This window comes from Ursus arctos, unplaced genomic scaffold, assembly GCF_023065955.2.
Source record: "Ursus arctos isolate Adak ecotype North America unplaced genomic scaffold, UrsArc2.0 scaffold_30, whole genome shotgun sequence".
In the NCBI taxonomy this organism is placed as follows: Eukaryota; Metazoa; Chordata; class Mammalia; order Carnivora; family Ursidae; genus Ursus; species Ursus arctos.
In genome coordinates, this window is record NW_026622986.1 from 14270659 (window position 1) to 14294957 (window position 24299).

The 24299-nt window shown below is 35.6% G+C and overlaps 1 protein-coding gene across 1 annotated transcript in view; it reads right to left on the minus strand.

Annotated features, from left to right (window-relative positions):
- LOC125281624 (ankyrin repeat domain-containing protein 26-like) overlaps positions 1-24299 on the minus strand; it is a 564334-nt gene that overhangs the window by 492205 nt on the left and 47830 nt on the right. Inside the window, exons 6-10 of the mRNA XM_057304707.1 lie at positions 8544-8670; positions 5975-6116; positions 5292-5319; positions 2386-2419; positions 1918-1961 (exon numbers count right to left, since the gene is read on the minus strand). The gene's annotated coding sequence lies outside the window, so the exon portion shown is untranslated. The remainder of the gene's footprint in view (positions 1-1917; positions 1962-2385; positions 2420-5291; positions 5320-5974; positions 6117-8543; positions 8671-24299) is intronic.

Consider the following 24299-nt stretch of genomic DNA (forward strand, 5'->3'; position numbering starts at 1 on the left):
GCCCTGAGCCAAAGGCAGACACTTAACGACTGCACCACCCAGGCACCCCCTCGTGCCGTGTTCTAAGACTGACTTCAAGTTGAGTTTCAGTTCAACTTCTTTATTATACTGCTTTCTTTTCTTTGTAATTTCTCCTTAGTTTTTTCACATAACAATCAGTATTTCTTCTTTCTTTTTCTTGTTTGAAGGAAAACCTGAGGGTTATTTTAGAGAGAAAAATTATGTTTAAATAACCCACCTTTGTGGATGTTAAATTCTAGATCTGATTGTCCTTAAATGTTTGCTTAAGCTAGACAACTTGAGGTAAACTTCAGAGAAATAGCTTTTTTCTATTCCTATACAATAGCTCATGTATAGATAGTCTTCATATTTTTTATTCTATGCGACTAATAACAGGACCCCATGACCCCATGGGATCTAAACATTAAGACCTAAAACTATGAAACTTTGTTTTTAAACTACAAAACTTCTAAAAGCAAGCATGAGAGAAAACCTCTGACCTTGTGCTAGGCAAAGATTTCTTAGATAGGAACACCGAAGGCAAGAATCCATAAAAGAACAAATGCATAAACTGGACTTCACCAAAAAGGAAAACTGCTCTTCAAAAGACACTGTTGACAGAATGAAAAGTCACAGGCTGGGAGAAAATCTTTGCCAAAAAATAGGTGATAAACTATATCTGGAATAAACAAAGAATTCTCAAAACTCAACAAATCAGAAAACAACCTAAATTTTAAAATGACAAAGAATTTGGACAGTTCAAAGAAAATACACAGATGGCAAATAAGCACATAAAAATATGCTCAACATTATCTTATTAGGGCAATGCATACTAAAACCGTAATGATATATATACTGCATGCCCACCAGAATGGCTAAGATTTAAAAAACTGACAATATTAAGTGTTCATGAATATACAGGGAGAAATTAGAACTCCCATACACTGCTGGTGGGAATGGAAAATGGTGCAACTACTTTAGAAAGCAATTTGGTAGTTTCGTAATAAGGGGATATAACGAAACATGAGACTTACGGGTGATAGATATATTAACTGCCTGAATCACGGTTATGGTTTCACAGGAGTAAACATATGTCAAAACTATCAAATTGGGGCGCCTGGGTGGCACAGCGGTTAAGCGTCTGCCTTCGGCTCAGGGCGTGATTCCGGCGTTATGGGATCGAGCCCCATATCAGGCTCCTCCGCTAGGAGCCTGCTTCTTCCTCTCCCATTCCCCCTGCTTGTGTTCCCTCTCTCGCTGGCTGTCTCTATCTCTGTCGAATAAATAAATAAAATCTTTAAAAAAAAAAAAAAAAACTATCAAATTATACACTTCATATATGTGCAGTTACCTAACTAAAGCTATGGGGGTGGGGAGGAAGCTCTATTATAGGAAAAATCATCCAAACTAGTGGCTGAGACACAGATGGAAAGAAGGATATGAAACAATACAAGATGAAGCTGAGGACCGTGGTGTTTCACGCTAGAGCAATGAGAAGTAAAAGCTAAGCTTTAAGCAAGGGGGTAACGTGATGAAATATAAATTTTTAAAAATATATAATTATGGTTGCAGCGTAGACCAAGATTCTGGGAGGTGGAATGACAGGGAAAACCGTCCTGAGGTTATTTCAGTATCCTAGGAGAAAAATACTGGTAACCTGACCTTGGGTGAAGGCATAGAAGAGAAGCAGAGTCAACAAACACATCGGTGTGCCATTTTCATGACGAAAAGTATAGTGGAAATTATAGCTCTTTGGCTGAGAGTACTCAGCAGTTCTCTGTCTTCATGAAAAACATATTTGTGAGATGAGTAGCTCTATAACAGATCAGTGTTGTGTGGTACAGCACTAGACAAGATGTGCACATATTACTACAGTAATATACATATAAAGGCTTTATATTTATACCACGGTCCTACCTTTACAATCCATGCCAAGTTGTTCAATTAGCAACATGCAACTCCTAAAATCAAAGCAAGGCAACTTGCAATCCTCTGAAGCTGTTCCAGATGATGGAGTTAAGTCATCAAGGTAAAATTAATTTGCTTTTTGAACTACAAATAAATAATAATTTCAAAATGTCCCCCAAATATTTATAAAGTATACTAAGTGTAGAGAGATGATAAATACCCATCTTCTTATAAGAGCAAAAACATAGGTACTTTTTTAAAGAACTGATTTTTCTCAAAACACCCTTCATCAATAACTAGCATTTCTGAATAACTTTTTCACAACAAATAGAAATTCTTCTATTTCGCCACTATACCTTTCCTAAAGTAATTTTTTACCATGGAATAATATTTCTGATAAATATTATTTATCAAAAAAATATAATAAAGTAAAAATTTAAAAAATTAATAAATGAACTAAAAAAATGTATTTTTTACCTCTTTCTTTTCCTTAGATATTTTCTTCGCAGGTCTAAAAAAAAACAATTCTTTTCAGGCAAATATTAAATACTTAAAATACAAAGAATATCTAAATCATATCTAAACATATTATTAATAATATTAATAAAACACTGAGATCAAATTGACAAAGAGCAAGGGAAAATCATAATGTTACTTACATTATTTGACACAAAGAAATATACCACATTTTTTGTTGTCATTTTCAATAACAACAAGATTTTAGTGGCTGTAAAACCTATTTGCAGAGTTCAAATTAAATTCTTATATGAAAGAAACCCTTTTTTAATAATCATGATACTAGTGTTTTGAGGATTTACTGTGCAGCTACTATGCATCATTATGAACACCTCACTACATCTTAAGGGTATTTAAAGCCTCACAACAATCTTATAAACGTAGGTAATTATCTGTATGGCAAGAAGGGAAGGGGGTGGCAGACAGACAACATGGGCGAAGGGGAATGGGAGGTTCAGGATTCCAGTTATAGTAAGTCACAGGGATACAAGTACAGCATAGGGTATACAGTCAATGGTACTGTAATAGCATTATGCAGTAACAGATAGTAGCTACACTTGTGCTAAGCATGGTGTAACATACAGAGTTGTTGAATCACTATGTTGTACACCTGAAACTAACACAACACTGTGCATCAACTATGCTTCAATTTAAAAAAATAAATACACAAATTTATGTTATTAGTGTGAATACTCTTCCCAGAGAGAATAAAAGATTAAACATTAGAAGGTCCAACTTCTTTCCTACACAGGTCCTGCCTTATATAAACTAGCAAGACCTTAAAAACCTTCATAGGCACTCAGATACCCAAGAAGAGAGACTGCTATAAAAAATAAAGTCCTGGTAGCCATGCCTCTATTTCCCTAGACACTGCCTAATAGTTTCTTTCTGTGAGCTCCCACTCCTATATCACTCTTCTGCAGGGCTCAGTCGTACTCTCCAACGTTTCAATCTCTAGACTATGAAAGCACAGGCTCCCAAAACAAGAATAAGCTCAAATAACCAACAGTAGGAGCCATTTGCTGCTCCTGGAGAACAAGCTACACAGAGTTTCAGTCATCCATGGAGTCATCTCAACGTAGACATGTTACCAACTACCCAAATGAACCTCTGTTACCCAGTCCCACTCCACCAACCCTACATGTACATGGGAAGGGCATCGGGGAATTAGGAAAAGAGGTAGAGTGAGGAGACCACTACCTTGGGCCATACATCTAGATAGTTCAGAATCTCCATTCCCCCTATTACTCGACAGGATCTAAGCCACTCTCTGTAAGTTGGAATGGAAGTAGATGGTATCACATTCCTATATTCTGTAAAAAGACTCTTCCCAGTGGCTCAAATGATTTTAATATCTCTCAACAGAAAACCTGAAGTACGCTAGTTCGCTCAATTAAACCAAACAACCAACAAAAAAGCTGCTCAGGATTCTCTTGAACCCTCTATTTTAATACGCCTTTCTACACAACTCCCAATATCCTGTGTTCTTCATTCCTTTGTGTGTGTATCCTTCCTTCCTGTAATGCATCTTTATCTAACTTACCATAAAACCCAATTATCAGACATCTTTTCTAAAACTCTTATTCCTATCCAACCCAACGTTGTTGTTCTTGAAACTCGGCCTCCCCTGCTAACTCCTTCCTAACCCACCTTCACTGTGTTTACTAGACCCACTCCCCATCTTTCTATTATTAAAACATTCACCCACTAGATGAGAAAAAAGGAAGAAACCTGAATTTAAATCTCACTCTTGTCACATATAATAGCCAAATAGGTCACTTTAATCTCTTTTGAGTTTCAAATTCTCCATTTAAACAACCACTTGGTGAGGATGTTAAACATAGGTTGCAGAATCCGAGGGTATTTTGATTCATTCATCTCTAAGATTCCTTAAAATACTGAAATTGTGTGCTCTTGATGTTGTCTATTGAAAAACAGAGAATACGTAGCTGGCAGAAATAGAAAAAATTAATGCAAGAAAAGAAGCACCAAGAAAAGCAGAGAAGAAAGTAAAAAAAAAAAAAAAAAATCGGAAAAGATTATAGAAAGTCATGGAGAAAAGGAAAAAAGTCTACAAAAAAATAAAAAAGAAAAGAAAAATCTTCAAAGAACTAGTGAAGGGTACTAGCCTAAAGGGAAAACTAGATTGGGAAGTCAGTAAATAGAGAACCGTTTATAAAGATCCTCTAAATAGATGATAAATTTAATTAACGTAACATGGTCTACACCTAGATTACATATCCTTCACTTCTGGAAAAATCATTCATCTCAAGGAGAGCAGACATCACTATAGCTAAGAACTTGCCTGATTAGGTCTTGCTTATGTAAAAGCTATGTACTGTGGCTATAGGTTACTGAGATCCACCCTAAAATCTTTGATATGTAAAAATAAGAGACTAGTTACCACTGCACTAATTGCCTCTAGTTATCACTAGTTGTCAAATATATTAGGACAAACGCTTGGACTAACCTGGTTTCTTAAGAAAACTCTAAATCCGAGTTAACACAAACTATATTTGACTTTCTGAGTTGATCTGACTAGGATTCGTATCTTAGTCCCAGTGCTGCTGAGGAACAAAAGAATGGATTTGGGAGTCACGAGGCTGACATTCAAATCATGGCTCGGCTACTCATTAACTATGGAATCATAGGTCAATTAATCAACCTCCCTGAACCACAGATGACTAATTAATAAAAAATAGGCTATAATAGCACAGCTACTTTGTGAAGCTATTGTAATGACTACGTAAGTAATAAATGTCCAGCACATAATATAGTCTCTAGCCCAGAGTAGAACTCTCCACAAAGGCTTTTCTCTGCATTCCCTCAGTCAACACATAATTTTTAAAAATCCATAAAAACCCTACCGGCTTAACGTGTCTTCAGAACTCCCATCTACCGTTAAAGAAGAAAACAAAATACATTTTAAATCAGCAATAGAAAAATACAGATTAAAAGTATAAGACTGATGATTTGCTAAAAAGTATTCTTTTGGGACCACACCTGGAAACCACACTGGAGGGAATATTAACCATACTATTGGTAGGCAGTTAATGCATTAAGAAATCTTACTTTCTCCTCTACGTTTACCAAATGCAAGAAAAGAATGATATTTATGAAAATCTGGTACCTGCAAGTGAATGTTTATAATGACCATGATTGTAACCAAACCCTGAGACTGTCAGAAAATGCTATCATCAGCAGAATCATTATCATAGGCTGACAAAGTCAAACTTAAATAGCATGATTCTTCTGGACTTCCACGACTAGGAGCCCTTAAAAGAGACTACATTTATTTTGCTGTAACACAACAGAACTTCTCCAGCACTTCAGCAGAGACTGTTAATTACGATGAAACACCTCATCACAAAGTTTGGTCTGTAGCCACGGTACTTTGCAGCATGGCAAAACACAGCAAACTGACTCTTGTGACGTATTTCCAATTGCAAGGTGAGTTTGAAAGATGTTAGTGATTTGAGTGTCTGGTTTAATAAAGTATAACCTCTTGAGACTACCTACTTTCATTGCTAGAGAGTCTATCTGGACTCACCTCTTAGACGAGGATGGTACCAATGGTTAGTGCTAGGTAGTAGTACATGATGTCATTGTTCTCAGCCCTCCCCATTATGTGACAAATGTCCACAGAAATCACACTTTCTCAGTCCATAAGGCACAGGTCATCAGATCCTACACTGATGAAAAAAAACAGAAAAAACAAAGGACAAACGCAATCTTGAATCACTACATTCAATTACCTTGGAATTTTAATGTTTTAAACATCCAAGAAGATACCTACTGTATGATTGCAACTCTTTCACATTCTGGAAAAACTAAAACTTTTTTAAGTTAGGAATGAAGGGTTGCGGCAAAAGGAGTGATGAATAGGCAAAGCCCGGAGGACTTTTGAGGCAGTGGAACTCTTCTATGTGACACCACATGGGTGCATTGGGTGTACAACACCAAGACTGAGCCCTAATGTAAACTATGGACTTTGGGGGACAAGGATGACTTAATGTAAATGTAACAATGTATCACTGTGGTACAGGATGTTGACAAAAGGGCAGGCTAGTCACGTATGGGAACGTGGGGTAAATGGAAACTCTCTGTACTTCTGCTATGTTTTGCTATGAACTTGAAAATGATGTAAAAAAGAAGGCCTATTTATTGTAGGGGGAAAAAAACTATCCATTGAGCCTGCTATTACCATGTATTAAAGCAAGATACAGCCACCTTGAAAATCAAGATAAAGACCGAAGTAACAGAATATGGGTATTGCCCACCAAACTGAACTATATGAAAATACATAACGAAAAGAATTTGAATTGCATACTTAGGCAAGAAAATAACTGACAAATGAAAATGAATATTTTATGATTATAAACAGCGATTCACCACAATAGGAAACAAAACTGCATTATCTATATACTTAAAAGTTTCTATTCTCACTGTAAATCAGAAAACATTGTTTAATCTGAGAATCATAACGAAAGTTTAATCAGATAAAAAAAGATGATAATTACCTAATATTGCCCTAGTAACTGATGTACAAATAACCTGTTAAATATTCACCAAAAGTCAAAAAAGTAACCATCACTTCAATTTAATATGGATGATGCTCCTGAGATCAGTACCATGTTATATCACCGTATTACTTCCTATTAAAAGAAAATCTGACTAAAAAGTAAGTCAGGGCTATAATTCCTGTGCAGAAAAGATTCCATGCAGCAGGCCAAACATAGCCACCGTTAGATCCCACCTGAACGGCTGGCCCTTGGTTGGTATCTGGGAGCCTGGATGTGGGCAGGGTTCCCACCATTCCATAACTGCTAAGAGTGGCTGTGCCTAAGTCTTGGTACCAACCAGGTGAATTATCCCGTATACTTGATTTCCTTCGGCGAACCTGGAATTTTGGTATATGCTAGGGGAAAGAAGCCTACCTGACTGTCATTTAAAGAAAACTTCATTTAGTCTCTCTAAGATTCCTGAATTGGCAGACAACGTTTCACATGTGTCATCATAATCTGATGCTGGAGGAATGAAGCACATCCATACGCATAGAAACCTGCACTTGGCTTCCTCTAGACTCCATGCCCCTTTGCTCTGTGCTGATTTTGTTTTGTATCCTTTCACCGTAATAAACCACAGGCAAGAGTACAACTATGCTGAGACCTATGAGGTCTTCTAGTGAATAACCACATCTGGGTGTCGTTTTGGGAACCTCTAATACAACTGCATTTTGTGGAATCTTTATGATGTGGGTTGATGTTTTGTACATGATTACAGTCAGAAGGTCATGACACAGAACACCTTTCCTTCAATCTGTTTTTCTTAGTAGTTGCCTTGGAGATTTCTGTAATTCTATATCCATTTGAATAAAGGATGAAATAATGATATCACAAAATAATATGAAAAAAGCAATAATCCTATTTTAATGAGGAAAAAAAGAGGATCCTGATAATTAACAATATGTTCTATAGTAAAAAGTTCCTGTAAAAAAATGAAAAGACCACATAAATTTTCTCCAACTAAATAGGGCTTAATTCATTTTTATGGTTGTTATGAATCAATAAAGTAACTGGGATAATTATAGAAAAATATATAACTACCGATAACACACTACTGATTATACTTTTTTTGTTTGCAGTCTTTTTCGAAATTTCTTGTAGAATTAAAAACATAATTCACCTATTAAAGGCAGTGGTTAACAAACTAGTCAAAAAGTCAAAAATACTTCATCCAAAATATAGAATGAGTTATCCACTCCACCCTGAAAATAGTGGATCTGATCCTTAAAGACCAATAGGACTCATTTGGGGGAAAACAAAGTGAGTTATCTTATATACATAGATGGTTAAAAGCGTGGCAATCAAATTGGCCACATATACAAGCCTATCCCCATTCATGACTATTTCAATAAAATAAAAATAATAGCAGTAAAGATTTTCAGGGAGTTGAAGTATTTTCAAGAAGAAAAAGTTGGTAGTCGTAGGGATACTTATAAGGAAAGACAGCAAAACAAAAATACCTTAATGAAATGGAAAACATATCCGGATCTACAGACTTTCAGATTTTGATGTACGAGCTCTTAAGCATGGAAAAATTCACAGATGTTCACTCACCATCTCCATTATTTTTGTATGCTCTATCAGCAGAAGTCAAGTTGTCATTAACTGTTTGCTCTCCTGGAGGACTTTCCATATCAATCCCATTGTCCTTTTTCGCAATTGCTGATAGCACCTCTCCTTCCTATAAAAACAACACAAAACAAAACCCACCTTCAGAAAACATCACATTAATTCAATTGCTCGCTCACTCACTTACTCAAGAAAGACAAATACATACCGGCTCTGTCAAGTCATAGGCACTATCCTGGGACAAGTTGGAAATAGAAAGAAAAGACAGAGACTACCCTATATGCTAGTAGGACCAGAGATGGAGGAAGACAGATAAGAACACAGAGTATCATTTACAAGTTCTACAGGTGAGGTGAATGAAGCACAGCGAAGGCACAAAAGAGAAAACAGTTGTATGTGGGAAGCTCAGGAAGTGCTGCAAAGATAGGGCTCTATCTTGAAAGACAGACAAAGTGCACAAGGAGGGTGTGAGGGGCCTTCCAGAAAAGGTAGGAGGAGCAAACGGATGAACTATGAAATAACACAGGAAGTGACGATAGCTAGAGAATGTGGCAAAACTGGAACACACTTTTTGGGAATGGGATACAGACATGTAATTAGAAAATCAGGACTGAACCACAAAGGTGTCATGCTAGAATATGAACTTTCTCCTTCATGTCATGGGTATCCACCAAATAAGCGGAGAAGTTACAGCATCACAAACATATTTAAAAAGGTCACTCTGACAGCAATGTCAAGATGAACATAAAGGAACCAAAACCAGAAGAGTATTTCAAAATTATAGGTGAGGGGGTGAATTATGGTAATAAGATATGAAAAATGGTAAGCAGGGACAAAATACTGAATGTGGTGAATGACTGAATGTGCTAAATTTTTTTTTGTTTTTTAACTTATTTCTTTTTTAAATTTTTGTTGATTGATTGATTGGTCAGGGAAAGAGAGAGAGAGCACAAGCAGGAGGAGTGGCAGGCAGAGAGAGAAGCGGACTCCATGCTGAGCAAGGAGCCCAACCCGGGACTGGATCCCAGGATCCTGGGATCATGACCTGAGCTGAAGGCAGACACTTACTTAACCCACTGAGCCAGCCAGGTGTCGCTTTTCTAATTTAAATTCAATTAATTAACATATAATGTATTACTGGTTTCAGAGGTAGAGATGTGGTGATTGTTTTTTAAAAATTTATTTATTTATTTTTAGAGAGAGACAGTGTGCGCATGCAGGGGAAGGGGCAGAGGGAGAGGAAGAGAGAGAATCCTCAAGCAGACTCCCTACTGAGTATGGAGCCAGACATGGGGCTTGATATACCAGGACCCTGAGAACACGACCTGAGCCAAAGTCATGAGTCAGATGCTTAACCGGGTGAGCCACCCAGGTGCCCCTGGATATAGCAATTTCGGGGAAGTTTGGAGTCCAGGATTTTTCCTGCTTCAGTGTTTCGGTGGTGCCATACACTAGCATGGGGAAAACAAATGACAGAGCAGATTACAAAAAGTCAGGGAAGTGGGAAAGGTCATAAACGATGTTTTTAATCCGGGACATACCAAATTTGAAGCACCCAGGAGACTTAAGAAGAAAGTTATAGACAAATACATTTGAAGTAGGAAAAAAATGACATTGCTCAGGAAAATATAATTAATATAATTATACATATTTAAATATAACAAAATATAATTGATATAATTACATAATGAAAACCTACACAAAACTCTGAAATTTTCAGAACAAAAGTAAAAGCGGGGGGAAAAAGCCATGGGATTCAATATTTCAATTATATACTTCACATTAGTCTCAAGGATAGAAAATACACTTTTATTAACATAGGCAAGTTAATGGGCACCTAGGTGGCTCAGTTGGTTAAGCATCTGACTCTGGATTTTGGCTCAGGTCATGATATGGGGTTTGAGAGACTGAGCCCCACATCAGGCTATGGCCATGCTCAGTGGGGAGTCGGCTTCTCTCCCTCTCTCTTCCTCTCCCTCTTACCCTCTCCCCCCACCACTCTCTCTCACGCACGCGCTCTGAAATAAATTAAACTTTAGGAAAAAAACATATACAGGCAAGTATTCATCTCTGTAATGAACAGCATTTTTAGATTAATAAAAAGATTGAACCACAAAACACCGATTTAAGATTTTGTAAGAATACTCCCTTTAAAAAATCAATCTTAAAAGATTTAAATTGTGGAAGAGAAATACTTATGGGATCATAGCATTTGGGGGCATTTTTAAGTACTACTATGATTTACGAAAAAAAGATAAAACCCCATTTTAAAATTCACATGGTTTTCTTATGTGAACTGTGAATATAAAACTAATAGCTCTAATTTCCTATCTACGAATACAAGATGGTAGTTAAGGACTGGAGAAAGAACCTAGTAATAAAAAATTAATAATCATGACAATCCAAGCTGAATGTTTTCTGGAGTCCAAATAATTTCGCCCTCAGAATTTTAAAGACATTGTTTTCAGCATTCTTGATGCCGGCAAAAAAATTTTGACATTAGCCTGATTTATTACACTTTTGTTGGTACTTGTTTATTTTCTCTTCATAGAAACTTCTAAGATCTTTTCTTTTTCCTGGCGGTTCTGAATATTCATGATGATGGGCTTAGATGTGATTCTTTTTATTCATCAACCTTACCACTTAGTTGGCCCTTTTAGATTTTCGCACTCAGAAATTTCTTTTATGATTGCTTAAAATTACTTTCTCCTATCCGTTTGTCTTTCTGGAGCTCCTAATAGTGACATACTTGATTTTCCAGATTGATCTCCATATTACTTAACTTTTCTCTCATTTTTTCATCTTTGCTCTTTACTTTCCCTTGTAGGAAACTTTCTTATTTTTTCCTTTTTAGTAAATTAGTTTTCATCTGGCAATCTCTTTTAATTTCTACGAACTCTTTCTTGCTCCAATTGTTTTTCATAATTGTATGTTCATTTTCTTAAATCTCTTTGAGAAAATTAAAATACTTATTAAGTTGTCTTCTGTTGCCTGCATTATTGCTGTTTGTTCCTGGTCTGGTTGTTTTACTTTTTCCTACCAGATCTTCTTCTTTATGCTACCAGTTTATCTCAAATGTGATCCTTAGTCATCAATTTTCTGACTGAAGGGCTAGGTTAATTTTCATAGCTAGACGACAGGGAACCTTGTGTCAGATGTGTAGGCCTAGTTCCTCAGTAGACCTCTTCCTTGATTGTTAGGCTTCAATCACTTTAGGATGCCTGAGAAGGAAGTTGGTAGTCTCTGGCCCACCCTAGACCTCTACTCTGGGAGAACTAATGGCCAATTTTAGAAGTTTTAGCTCTTCCCAGGTATTTCTTTTCATCTACTTACAGAATCGTCCTTGATTTTCAGTTTGGGAAAAAATATCTTTACTGCCAACAAGGAGAGATGCGCCAACTTGTGTAACTGAAGGAAGTCCTTCAATTTATCACCTTGATGTCTGTCTCATTTTCTACTTCCGCTCTTGATACCAATTGACTTTGAACTTAAAATCTTTCTGAAAAGTCTGCTGGAAAAGCAGTTTTCACCTCTCTTCTAGCCCTGTCCTGCTCATGTCCTCGACTCAGCTCTCACAACTCTGGCTTATCAACAGTATAGTCCCAGAGAATCCTGTCAAATCTCCGGTCAGTTATTTTGCCTCATTCCCTTTTATACTTATTTACACCATTAGAGTTGGATGTGGAGGGATGAAGTAGAGAAATATATGCTCAACTCACCAACTTGAACAATAACTCAAACTTAGGTCTTTTGACAGTCTTCTTACCAAGGATATGCACATCATATTCAGCTCTTTTCCTTATTAGGTGTGTGTCCTTAGGCAACCCATTTCACCTCTTTTTGTCCCAAATTTCTTAACTATTATTTAGGGGAAATGATATTGAAAATACATAGTAATATAAACTGGGGAAATAATATCAGTCATATAGAGTTTCAGTGAGGATGTTTTAAGGGTATCTAGCATAATGGCTGACACATATGAGCACCCAATAAATGATAACTTAAAACACAGGGTTCAAAGCATACAAGTAAAACCTATATTTAGTTCACATCTTGGGTACCTAACCAAGGCTACTTATTTTAATTTCAGTGGGAACACTTTTTTATTTACTTTATGGCCTTATTTACTGTTACTACTTCTGGATCAGACGTGGCCATTGTCACAAGCTGTATCTTTTTCCATGAAAAATTACTATTCACAGATGACTTATTTTTATTGTATTAAATATTGGGGTCTAGAAAAAAGTCATTTAGAATGAAAAAAAAAAAAACTAGGCAGATTATCAGGTGGGTAATTTGACTTGAAAATCTATACGAATAAGAGCCAACAGAGAAAAAAGTGAGAAATTCAGTCATTTGAGAAATGATTAACAAAAAGACATTTTCATTTAGATATTATAGTCAAACACTAACATAAATGGCTTTTTAATTTAATCAACAGCAAACTGAAGGTATGAGATCATTTTATATTTTAAGACAGATTACAGAGTTCACATTAAACATTTATTTTCCTTGACAGATATACTTTGTCATTTTTTTCCTCCCTAGACATTAAAAAAGTAGGACTTTGGACATATTATATAACTTATCTGAACCTTATTTTCCTCAGCCATAAAATGAGAAAGTACTTCCTCTTTTATAGGATTATTATTTGAAAAAAATGAATCAATATAGGTGATCTCTTTGTCCTACGTTCCCCGACAAGGAATTGTCCTACCCCATTCAGAAAAGATACGGGTGGTACAAGGAACACTGTGGATGTGTTTGATAAAATAAATTGTCCTCTTATTATTTAAAATTGAAATAAAATGAAGCTCAAAACTATCCCAGTGAAGGAAAACCACAAAATGAGACATTAGTCTGCTACCTCTATAAAAGTAGCAGACTGAAAATATACTTTTCAGAGGAACAGTCATCTATTATCCAATTTTAAACCCTAGCAATTTTAAGAGATGCGCTGCACTTAATGTTGAAAGAAGTATCACCTTGAGAAGACCCACAATACAAAGATTGTATATGTGGATGGAGAATAGATGTTCCTCCTGATTGACCTTTCTTCCCTCCTGATTGACCTTACTTCATTTTATATTTATTGGTTCTGTTTTTTTAAAAATCAGACTTATTTATTTTTCCCCACACAAAATGTACAGATCTGCCCAAGAGGGTGTGACCTGATTGCAAAAAACCTTCCAAGAACAAGAAGCCAGACAGATGCAAGACGTTTGTCACTATGTAAAGTTTGGCAAGCTTTCTCTGGACATGTCTGCTGCAAAGCAGTGTGGGGGAAGAGAACATTTACTTGCTTTAAGACAGACTGTTATCAAATTCTTCTAGATGTTCTAGAGGGCATGAGACTAGGTTTTTGGTTCTTTTGCATTTCTTGTAGTTATATGCTTGAGCTAAATGATACCAGGCTGGGTGCTTTTGCAGGGATGTCTTCTGAGGATGAGATGCCCCAAGTGAAGGAATTATACAAAGATTACTTAAGTCACTGAAACATGAATCTAGACTCTTTTATAGTTAGATGGGAACAGAAAGGAAATAGCTCTTCTTCCCCTTAAAAAAAAATCTTTCCACTTTTCCTCGATCCCATCCCATTTGCAACTAACCTGTGAAGTGTGTGCTTCTGTTTGTATGCTATTTGTGTGCAAATATTTTAATTAAATACTTGCTATATAGCTGTTTACTCTGCTTACTTTTTATTCACACAACTGTTTTAAGGATGACTTCATGTTGCTACATGCACAAGCAGTCTATTTCTCTATTGCAATACAGTACTCTACCACTGCATAGTGTGCAGAAACTGTCCAGTCCCAGGGATGGGCACCCAGAATGTCTTCAATTCTTTGCCATTACAATAACACTGTGGTACGTTTATATGCCCCTTTATAAACCTGAATGAGAATTTCTTTGAAAGAGCAGGATTTCTGGGTCATAGAGAGGGGCAAATGTATTTTATAAAATATTGCAAGATTCTCTCTTGATAGGTTGCGCCAGTCTACATACTTACCAGCAGAGCATAAAGGATCCTGGAGCTTTACATTACTGCCAACACTTGGCATTATATGGCTTTCTAATTTTTTGCCAGTTTAATGAATGGAAAGCAGTATCTCACTATTGTTTCAATTTGCTTAAGCATCTCTTCATGTGCTTGTAAACCTGTTGGGTTTACTTTTCTGTAAACTGCTTGTTTATATCCTTTGTCTTTTTCCTATTATGGTTCCTCTATTTTTATTGAATTGCAAGGAATCCTGGTATATTATAGATACTACTTCTGTATCAATTTTAGACATTGTACTATCACCCAATCTGTTACCTTTCAGTTAACTTTGTTCATAATCTTTTCCCTTGAACAGAGTTTTCAAAAATTTCTGATGTTATTAAAAATTTGCCCTACAGTTTATGCTCTATGGTTTAAGAAATCTTTCAGTACCTTGTCAAAAAATATTCTCTTATGTTATCAACTACCAACTTTAAAGTTTTTCCTTTCACAGTTCAGTTTTTAACATTTGGAGTTACCCTTGTACATGGTATTAGGTAGGGACTGAGGTATTCTTTTTGTTCACTTAGTGAGCCAGATTCCCAACACTATCATCTTTAGCATGTGTATAAGTGCCTTACATACTATATGCATATGTGTTTCAGAATTCTCTATTTTGTTCCACTACTTCCCATGTCTGTTTTTCTGTCAATGCTATGTTTTATTGCCATGGTTGGGCACTACGTCTTACTAATTGCTTGGGCCAGGCCTATGTCTTCTCTTTTCATAGCTTACTTTTATTATGCTGCTTAGAGCAAGCGATTGAGTTTCTCAAAAATCTATATGGAATTGTAGTTGGTTCTGCATTAAATTTATAGCTACATTTAATAATTCACATATTTAATACAGTAAATTATTCCTTCTTAGAGCATAGAATATCTCTCCACATTATTCAGATTTTGTCCTTCATTAGAGTTTCAAAATTTCTCCATAGAGGTTTTGTGTATTCTAGATTAACTTAATTACTACAGAATTTATGGGTTCTGATGGTATTTTAAATGCATCTTTTTAGTTACAATTTTTTTTTGGAGATTGTTGGCATAGATAAATGCTATTGATTTTTGTATATTGATTTGCTGTCCATCAACCTTGCCGAACTTTCTTATTATTCTCATATTTGTATGTTGATTTTATTGTCAGATAAATGATCATCTACAAATAATGATGGTTTAATCTCTTCTGAACTTTACGTATCATTTTTTTCTTTATAGAATTAGTTGTGACTTTCAGTCTATATTAAACAGCATTAGAGATAGTAAGCAATCTTGACTTAAAGGGAACATCTTAAAAAGTTTCTCCTTTAAATATATTGTTGACAGAAGGAAGCTTTATCAAGTTAAAGTTTTCTTTATTTCTAGTTTATCGTTATAGCAGAACTTTGTAAAATGCTCTTTTATCTTGATTAATCAGATAATTTTTCTCATTCTATTAATGCTGTGAATTTCATTGATATATTTTCTTTTATTTTTTTGGTTTTTTAAGTTTTTCTTTTAACTCCAGTTAACATACAGTGTTCTATCAGTTTCAGGTATACAATATAGTGATTCAACAATTCCATACATCCCTAGTGCTCATCACAAGTGTACTCCTTAATCCCCATCACCTATTTAACCCATCACCCATACTCCCTCCCCTCTGCTAACCATCAGTTTGTTCCTATAGTTAAGAGTCTATTTCTTGATTTGTCTCTCTCTCACTCTTTTTTCCCCCTCTGTTCATGTTTTCTTTCTTAAATTTCACATATGAGTGAAATCATATGGTCTTTGTCTTTCTCTCGCTGGCTAATTATTATTTTATCTCTAATTTCATCCATGTTGTTGCAAATAACAAGATTTCATTCTTTTTATGGCTGAGTAATATTCCATTGTGTGATTTTTATATATATATATTTCTATATAATACCACTTTTTCTTTATCCACTCATCAATTGATGGGCACCTGACCTTCCTCCATACCTTGTCTATTATAAATAATACAGCTATAAACATAGGGGTGCATGTATTCTTTGGGTAAATACCCAGTAGTGTGATTCACTTTTTGAGGAACCTCCATACTGTTTTGCACAGTGGCTGCACCAGTTTGCATTCCCACCTACAGTGCACTTTAACCAACACCGGTTGTTTCTTGTGTTGTTGATTTTAGCCATTCTAACAGGTGGGAGGTGACATCTCATTGTAGATTTGATTTGCATTTCCCTGACACCAAGTGATGATGAACACCTTTTCATGCGTCTGTTGGCTCTCTGTATGTCTTCTTTGGAGAAATGTGTGTTCATGTCTTCTGCCAATTATTAATTGGATTATTGGGGGTTTTTTGATGTTGAGTTGTATGTTATTATGTATTTTGGATACTAACCCTTTATCAAGTTATATCATTTGCAAATATCTTCTCCAATTCAGTAGGTTGCCATTTAGTTTTGTTGAGTTTTTCCTTCATTGTGCAAAACCTTTCAATTTTGATGTAGTCCCTGTAGTTTATTTTCGCTTTTGTTTCCCTTGCCTCAGGAGACACATCTAGAAAAAGTTGCTATGGCTGATGTTAAAGAGATTATTGCTTGTTTTCTCTTCTAGGATTTTAAGGGTTTCAGGTCCCACATTTAGGTCTTTATCACATTTTGAATTTATTTTTGTGTATGGTGTAAAAAAGTGCTTCAGTTTCATTCTTTTGAGTGTTGCTATCCAGTTTTCCCAATACTACTTGAAGAGATGTTCCCATTGGATATTCTTTCCTCTTTTGTCAAAGGTTAATTGACCATATAATTGTGGGTTTATTTCCGGATTTTCTATTCTCTTCTATTGATATATATGTCTATTTTTGTGCCAGTACCATACTGTCTTGATCACTACAGCTTTGTAATATAACTTGGAAGTCTGGAATTGTGATGCCTCCAGCTTTGGTTTTCTTTTTCAAGATTGCTTTGGCTATTCGGGGGTCTTTGTGGTTCCATATAAATTTTAGAGTTGTTTGTTCAAGCTCATGCAAAATGCTGTCATTATTTTGTTAGGGATTGAATTAAATGTGTAGGTTGCTTTGAGTAGTATAGACATTTTAACAGTATTTGTTCTTCTAATCCATAGGCATGGAATATCTTTCCATATCTTTGTGTTGTCTTCAATTTCTTTCATCAGTGTTTTACAGTTTTTAGAGTATACATCTCTTATCTCTTTGGTTAGGTTTATTCCTAGGTATCTTATTTTTGGTGCAAATATAAATGGGATCGTTTTATTAATTTTCTCCTTCTTCTGCATCATTATTGGTGTATAGAAGTGCAACAGATTTCTGTACATTCATTTTCTATCCTGAGACTTTATTGAATTATCAGGTCTAGCAAGTTTTTAGTAGAGTCTTTTGGGTTTCTATATATAGTACCATGTCATCTGCAAATAGTGTAAGTTTACTTCTTTACCAATTTGAATGCCTTTTCTTTCTTTTATTGTCTGATTGCTGAGGCTAGGACTTCCAGTACTATGTTGAATCAAGTGATAAGAGTGGACATCTTTGTCTGGTTCCTGACTTTAGGGGAAGAACTTTCAGCTTTCTGTATTGAGGATGATGTTAGCTGTCAGTTTTTCATATATGGCCTTCATTATGTTGAGGTTTGTTCCCTCTAAACCTACTTCGTTTAGAGTTTTTATCATGAACGGATGTTGTACATTGTCAAATGCTTTTCCTGTGCCTGTTGAAATAATCATATGGTTCTTATCCTTTCTCCTATTGATATGATATTATTTGTGAATACTGAACCACCCTTGTTACCCAGGAATAATCCCACTTGAACGTGGTGAATGATTTTTTTTAATGCATTGTTGAATTCAGTTTGCTAGTATTTAGTTGAGGATTTTTGCACCTATGTTCATTAGCCTATAGTTCTCTTTTTTATCAATGTCATTATCTGGTTTTACTATTAGGATATTGCTGGCCTCGTAGAACGAAACTGGAAGTTTTCCTTCCTTTTCTGTTTTTTGAAATAGTTTAAGAAGAATAGGTATTAACTCTTTTTTAAATGCTTGATAGAATCCACCTGTGAAGCTTTCTGGTCCTGGACTTCTGTCTGTTGGGAGCTTTTTGATTACTGACTCAATTTCTTTATTGGTTATTGGTCTGTTCAAATTTTCTATTTCTTCCTGTTTCAATTTTGCTAGTGGCTATGTTTATAGGAGTTTATCCATTTCTTCAAGGTTGTCCAATTAGTTGGCATATAGTTTTTCAAAATATCCTCTTATAATTGTATTTCTGTGATGTTGGTTATGTCTCCTCTCTCATTTGTGATTGTGACTGAGTCCTTTCTCTTTTTTTCTTGATAAGTCTGGCTCGATGAATCAATTTTATTGATTTTTTCAAAGAACCAGCTCCTGGTTTCATTGGTCTGCTCCACTGGTTTTTTTAGTTTCTGTATCATTTATTTCTGCTCTAATCATTTCCTTCCTTCTGATGGTTTTAGGTTTTGTTCTTCTTTTTCTAGCTCCTTTAGGTGTAAGGTTAGATTGTTTATTTGAAATTTTTCTTGCTTCTTGAGGTAGACCTGCATTGCTATGAATTTCCCTCTTGGAATTGCTTTTGCTGTATCCCAAAGATTTTGAACCATTGTGTTTTCATTTTCATTTTTTCCCATGTACTTTTTAATTTCTTCTTTTATTTCCTGGTTGACCCATTCATTGTTTAGCAGTATATTATTTAACTTCCATGTATTTGTGGTCTTCCCAATTTTTTTCTTATGGTTGACTTCTAGTTTCATAACATTGTGGTCAGAAAAGATGCATGGTATGACTTTGATCTTCTTGAATTTGTTGAGGCTTATTCTGTGGATTAATATGTGGTCTATTCTGGAGAATGTTCCATGTGCATTTGAAAAGAATGTATATTCTGCTTAGGATGGAATGTTTTGGATATATATCTCTTAAACTACTTGTTCCAGTGTGTCATTCAAAGCCATTGTTTCTTTGCTGATTTTCTGTTAAGATGTGCTGTTCATTGATGTAAGTGGGGTGTGAAAGTTCCCTACTATCATTGTAATATTATTAATTCCTTTACGTTTGTTATTAACTGTTTTAAGTATTTTGGTGCTCCTATGTTAGGTGCATAAAAATTTACAATCGTTATATCTTCGCTTGTTGGATTGTCCCCTTTATTACTATATAGTGTCCTCCTTTCTCTCTTATTACAGTCTTTGTTTTAAAGTCTATTTTGTCTGATTTAAGTACTGCTATTCCAGCTTTCTTTTCACATCTATTTGCAGGACAGATGTTTCTCCATCCACTCAGTTTCAACCTGCAGGTGGCTTTAGGTCTAAAATGAGTCTCTTGTAGGCAGTATATAGATAGGTTTTGATATTTTATCCATTCGCACATATCTTTTGCAGTGTTTAGTCCATTTATATTCAAAGTTATTACTGATAGATATGAATTTGTTATTTTATTATTTGTTTTGTGGTTGTTTCTGAAGATTTTCTCTGATCCTTTCTTGTCGTTCTCTGTTTCATGGTTTGCTGATTTTCATTAATGATATTTGGATTTCTTTCACTTTATTGTTTGCATATTTATTAGTGGTTTTTGATATATTGGTACCAATAGGTTTGTATATAACCTCTCCTGCATACAGAAATCTATATTAAGTTGATGTTCATTTAATTTTGATCCCATTCTTTTTTCTTCTCCTCCCCATGATTTAGGTATTTATTTTTATATTTTACATCCTTTTATCTTGTGAGTTCCTTGGCTGATTTTTTACAGAAATATTCGTTTTTACTTTTTTTGTGTTTCCTACCTTTATCCTTCAGTCCAGTTGTCTGCAGAGGCTCTGTTTGCCTGTTGTGGGCAACGTTTGGTCCCAGGCCTCAAAATGGCATGTTTTAACTAGGTGTGCTCTGGTATGTTTGTGAAAGGAGACCTGTTGCCACCACTGCAGGAACTGAGGCTCCACAAAACTCCCACATTGGGAGATGCGGTGTTTGCAGGGGCTTGGTCTGGTCTTCTGGGGGAAAGGCCCACCTACAATGAGACTGAGGCATGACTGGGAAGGGTAGGTTCACTGGAGCATGGTGCAGTGGGGTTTGGTGTAAGCAATTTAGGTAGTGAGTGTCAGAGCTGCACTAGTTCCCACAGGTGGCCCTGTGCTTACGCAGAGGGCAGGGGAGAAAAATGGCACTAGCCAATTCCTTTGTTCCTGGAGGGGAGTACGTGCTCTAAGAAGAGCAAATAACCTTCCCACTGTGTGCCCCAGATGCTCTTCAGACTCTTGTTTCTATGCTGTGTGTCCATGGATTGTTTGCCTGCCTGCTTTCCAAGAGCAGTTCAGTGCCCTTGGGGCTCTATCACAGCCAAGCCCGATGACCTTTATAACTCCAGGCTTTATGCCATACTGGTTGCCAGAAGACATGAAATTGGGGCCCTCTCACCTTCCAAGCCAATTGCTATGGGGTTTCACTTTCCCATTCAGTCCCCTTTGTGCTAGTTTGTCTATCATTCTTCTCTAATACCACTCCATCCCCACTACAGCAGCCATAACCTGTTCTCTCCCAAACCCTGCATCCACACTTAGACCTTCTTCAATGTGACCTCTTCACAACCTTTAGTTGTGGAGTTTGCTCTGCCAGTCTTCAGGTCAATCTCTGGGATATTTAGGATGATTTGATAGTTATCTAGTTATAGTCATGGGATGAGGCAAGCCTGTGGTCCTCCTACTCTGCCACCACCTTCCCTCACTGATGTGTTTTCTGAGATTAAAATATCCTTTCATTCTTGAGATATACTCCAGTGGATCATTATGTATAATTATTTTAAGATATTTTAACATTTTATTTAGCCAATGTTTCCTTTAGGATTCTTGGATCTACACGTAGTTAAAAAGGGGGCTACAATTTTTTTTAGGTATTGCTCTCATGTGGTTTCAAATCAAAATCACATAAAATGCATTGTTTTGTTATATTTTTATTTTAAAAACTTGTAAAAATATAAGAACTATTCCCTAAAGGTTTGGTAGAATTCATAGACAAATCATGTTAAGTCTGAAGCTTTTCTGGGAAGTGAAAGATTTAATTTTTTTATGCTTATTGTCTTATTCGAGATTTATATTCCTTCTTGGGCAAGTTTGCCATTTTATATTTTCTACCAATTTATCCTTTATTCATTAACTCTAGTTTTTAAAAGCTTATTAGAGAATCATTAATCATAATACTGTTTTTTAAAGCATCCCTTTGTATTTTTCATTATGTATATATTTGCCTATTTTTTATTTGCATATTTATTTTAAATAATTCATTCTCTTATTCATCTTTTCAAAGAACTTTAACTTTTTTTATCACTGAAAAGTTTTAACTATTTTGAAATAATTTTAGATTTTAAGAAGATTAGCAAAGATAGTATAGAAAGTTTCCACATACTGTTCACTCAAATGTCCAGTAACATTAACATCTTATGTAACCACGGTAAAACTATCAAAACTAAGAAAGTAATGTTAGTACAACACTGTTAATTAAACTACAGATCTTGGGATACCTGGGTGGCTGAGTTGGTTAAGCTTGGCTGAGGTCATGATCCCAAAGTCCTGGGATCGAGTCTCACATCTGGCTTCTTCCTCGGCAGGGAACCTGCTTCTCCCTCTCCCTGCCACTCCCCTGCTTGTGTACTCGTGCATGCTCTCTCTCTCTCTCTCTCTCTCATTCTGACAAAATAAATAAATAAATAAATAAATAAATAAATAAAATCTTAAAAAAAAAAAAAAAACCTTACAGATCTGAATCAGATTTCCTTAGTTTTTCTACTAATATCCCATTTCTTTTCCAGGATCCAAAGCAGGATACCATGTGTTATGGTATCTGAATTGTGTTTCCCCAAAATTCGTATGTTGAAGTCCTAATGCCCCCAGTACCTCACAAAGTGACTGTATTTGGAGACAAGGTCTTTAAAGAGGTAATTAAGTTAAAATGAAGAGGGACCCTCATCCAAAATGACTGGTCTCCTTACAAGATTAGGGCACAGGCATGTACAAAGGGAAGACCATGTGAAGACACAGAGAAGATGGCCATCGACAAGGAAAAGACAGAGGCGTCAGAAGAAATCAACCCTGCTGACACCTTGATTGTGGACTTCTGGACTTCAGAAATATGGGAAAATGAATTTCTGTTGTTAAACCACCCAGTCTGTGGTACTTTGTTATGGCAACCTTAACAAAACTAACATTATCATTTAGTTGTCATGTTTCCTTAGTTTCCTCCAATCTGTGAGAGTTTCTCAGCCCTTCCTTGTCCTTTAAAGATGTTTTCTTATATTATGAACCATTAGTTGATACTTTTGAATGCTAGCATGGTATTCTGTTGAATGTCCTTTAGCTTGGATTTGTCTGATGGTGTCTCACGATTGGACTGAGGTTATGGACTTTGGGGAAGAATAAAATGGAGAGGAACTACCTTTCTCATTATATCATATCACAGAGTACATAATATCAATATGTTTTACCACAGGTGGTGTTGACCATGATCACTTGGTTAATGTAGAGATCATGTGAAGACCCGTTGTTTGCCAGGGTTCTCTATGCTAAAGTTACTGTTGTTCTCTTTTTCTAAGTGAATTATCAAATTAAGCCCACCAAGGGGAGGTGAAGTAATTTCCTCTTCATGGAGAGAGTAGTGTCAAATAATTTTGGAAATATCTTAATATCAATATAGTAATGAATAAATAAATGGTTGGGGGGAGATGCTTTGAAGTTATTCAAATATCCTGTTTCTTTTTAAAGTCTTTCACACTAATTCTAGGACTTATCAGCAGATCTTGTCTGCAACAATTATTAATGTGGTATTCCAATGATGATTTTCTATTTCCCTAATTCTTTCTCAATTTATCAGCTGGAATTCTTATGTTAATGGAATTGTCTCTTTTTCCTCATTTATTTAGTCACTTATTTCAGTATGGACTTATAGACACTGATTTTTGGGGTCGAATCCAATATTATCATTATTTATTTTCCTGCTCAAATTGCTCCAACTTTGGCAATTGGGAAGTCTCTTAAGTTGGTTCATATGTCCATTTTGACATGCTCTTGTCCTATTTTCTGAAGATGATGCTTTGTTTTCCCTGTCCAGGCCTGTGATCACTCATGACTCTAAGGGACCCTTATTCATTACTAGAAAATGGTATTTAGAAACCAGGATATGGGTGCCAAAGAGCTAATTTGTGGTTTTGTTTTTTTCTCTCCATCACTTTGTTGTTCTTCGTTTCATTGACTTGCGTTCTCTCTTTGTTATTCATTTATTCTGAATCTTTGTATTTTCTCTGGTGCTTTCTCACTTCCACCTTCTTGAATTAAATATTTAGATTTTTAAAATATCTTGTTTCCTTACAAATGTATAGTATTTAAAGTAACAAAATTTCCTTCCAGTTTTATCTATGTTCCACAGTTTCTTTATTTGTAATATTTTCATTGCCATTCAATTCTGAGTATTCATTAATTTATTTTTCAACCTAAGCGTTATTTGGTAATTTGCTTTTATTTTCCAAACATACGAGAGGTATTTAAGGTATCCTTTTAAGAAACTTAATTTATAATTTCATGGATTATGATTAAAAGACATAGTTATATGACATTGTTCCTTTGGAGTCTGAGGTTCCCTTTGGGAGATAATCTCTGGTTTATTTTGGACAAATATTTGGTAAGTATTCTTGATATTAAAACAAAAAAGTCAATTATCTGTCATGTGAAGAGTTCTG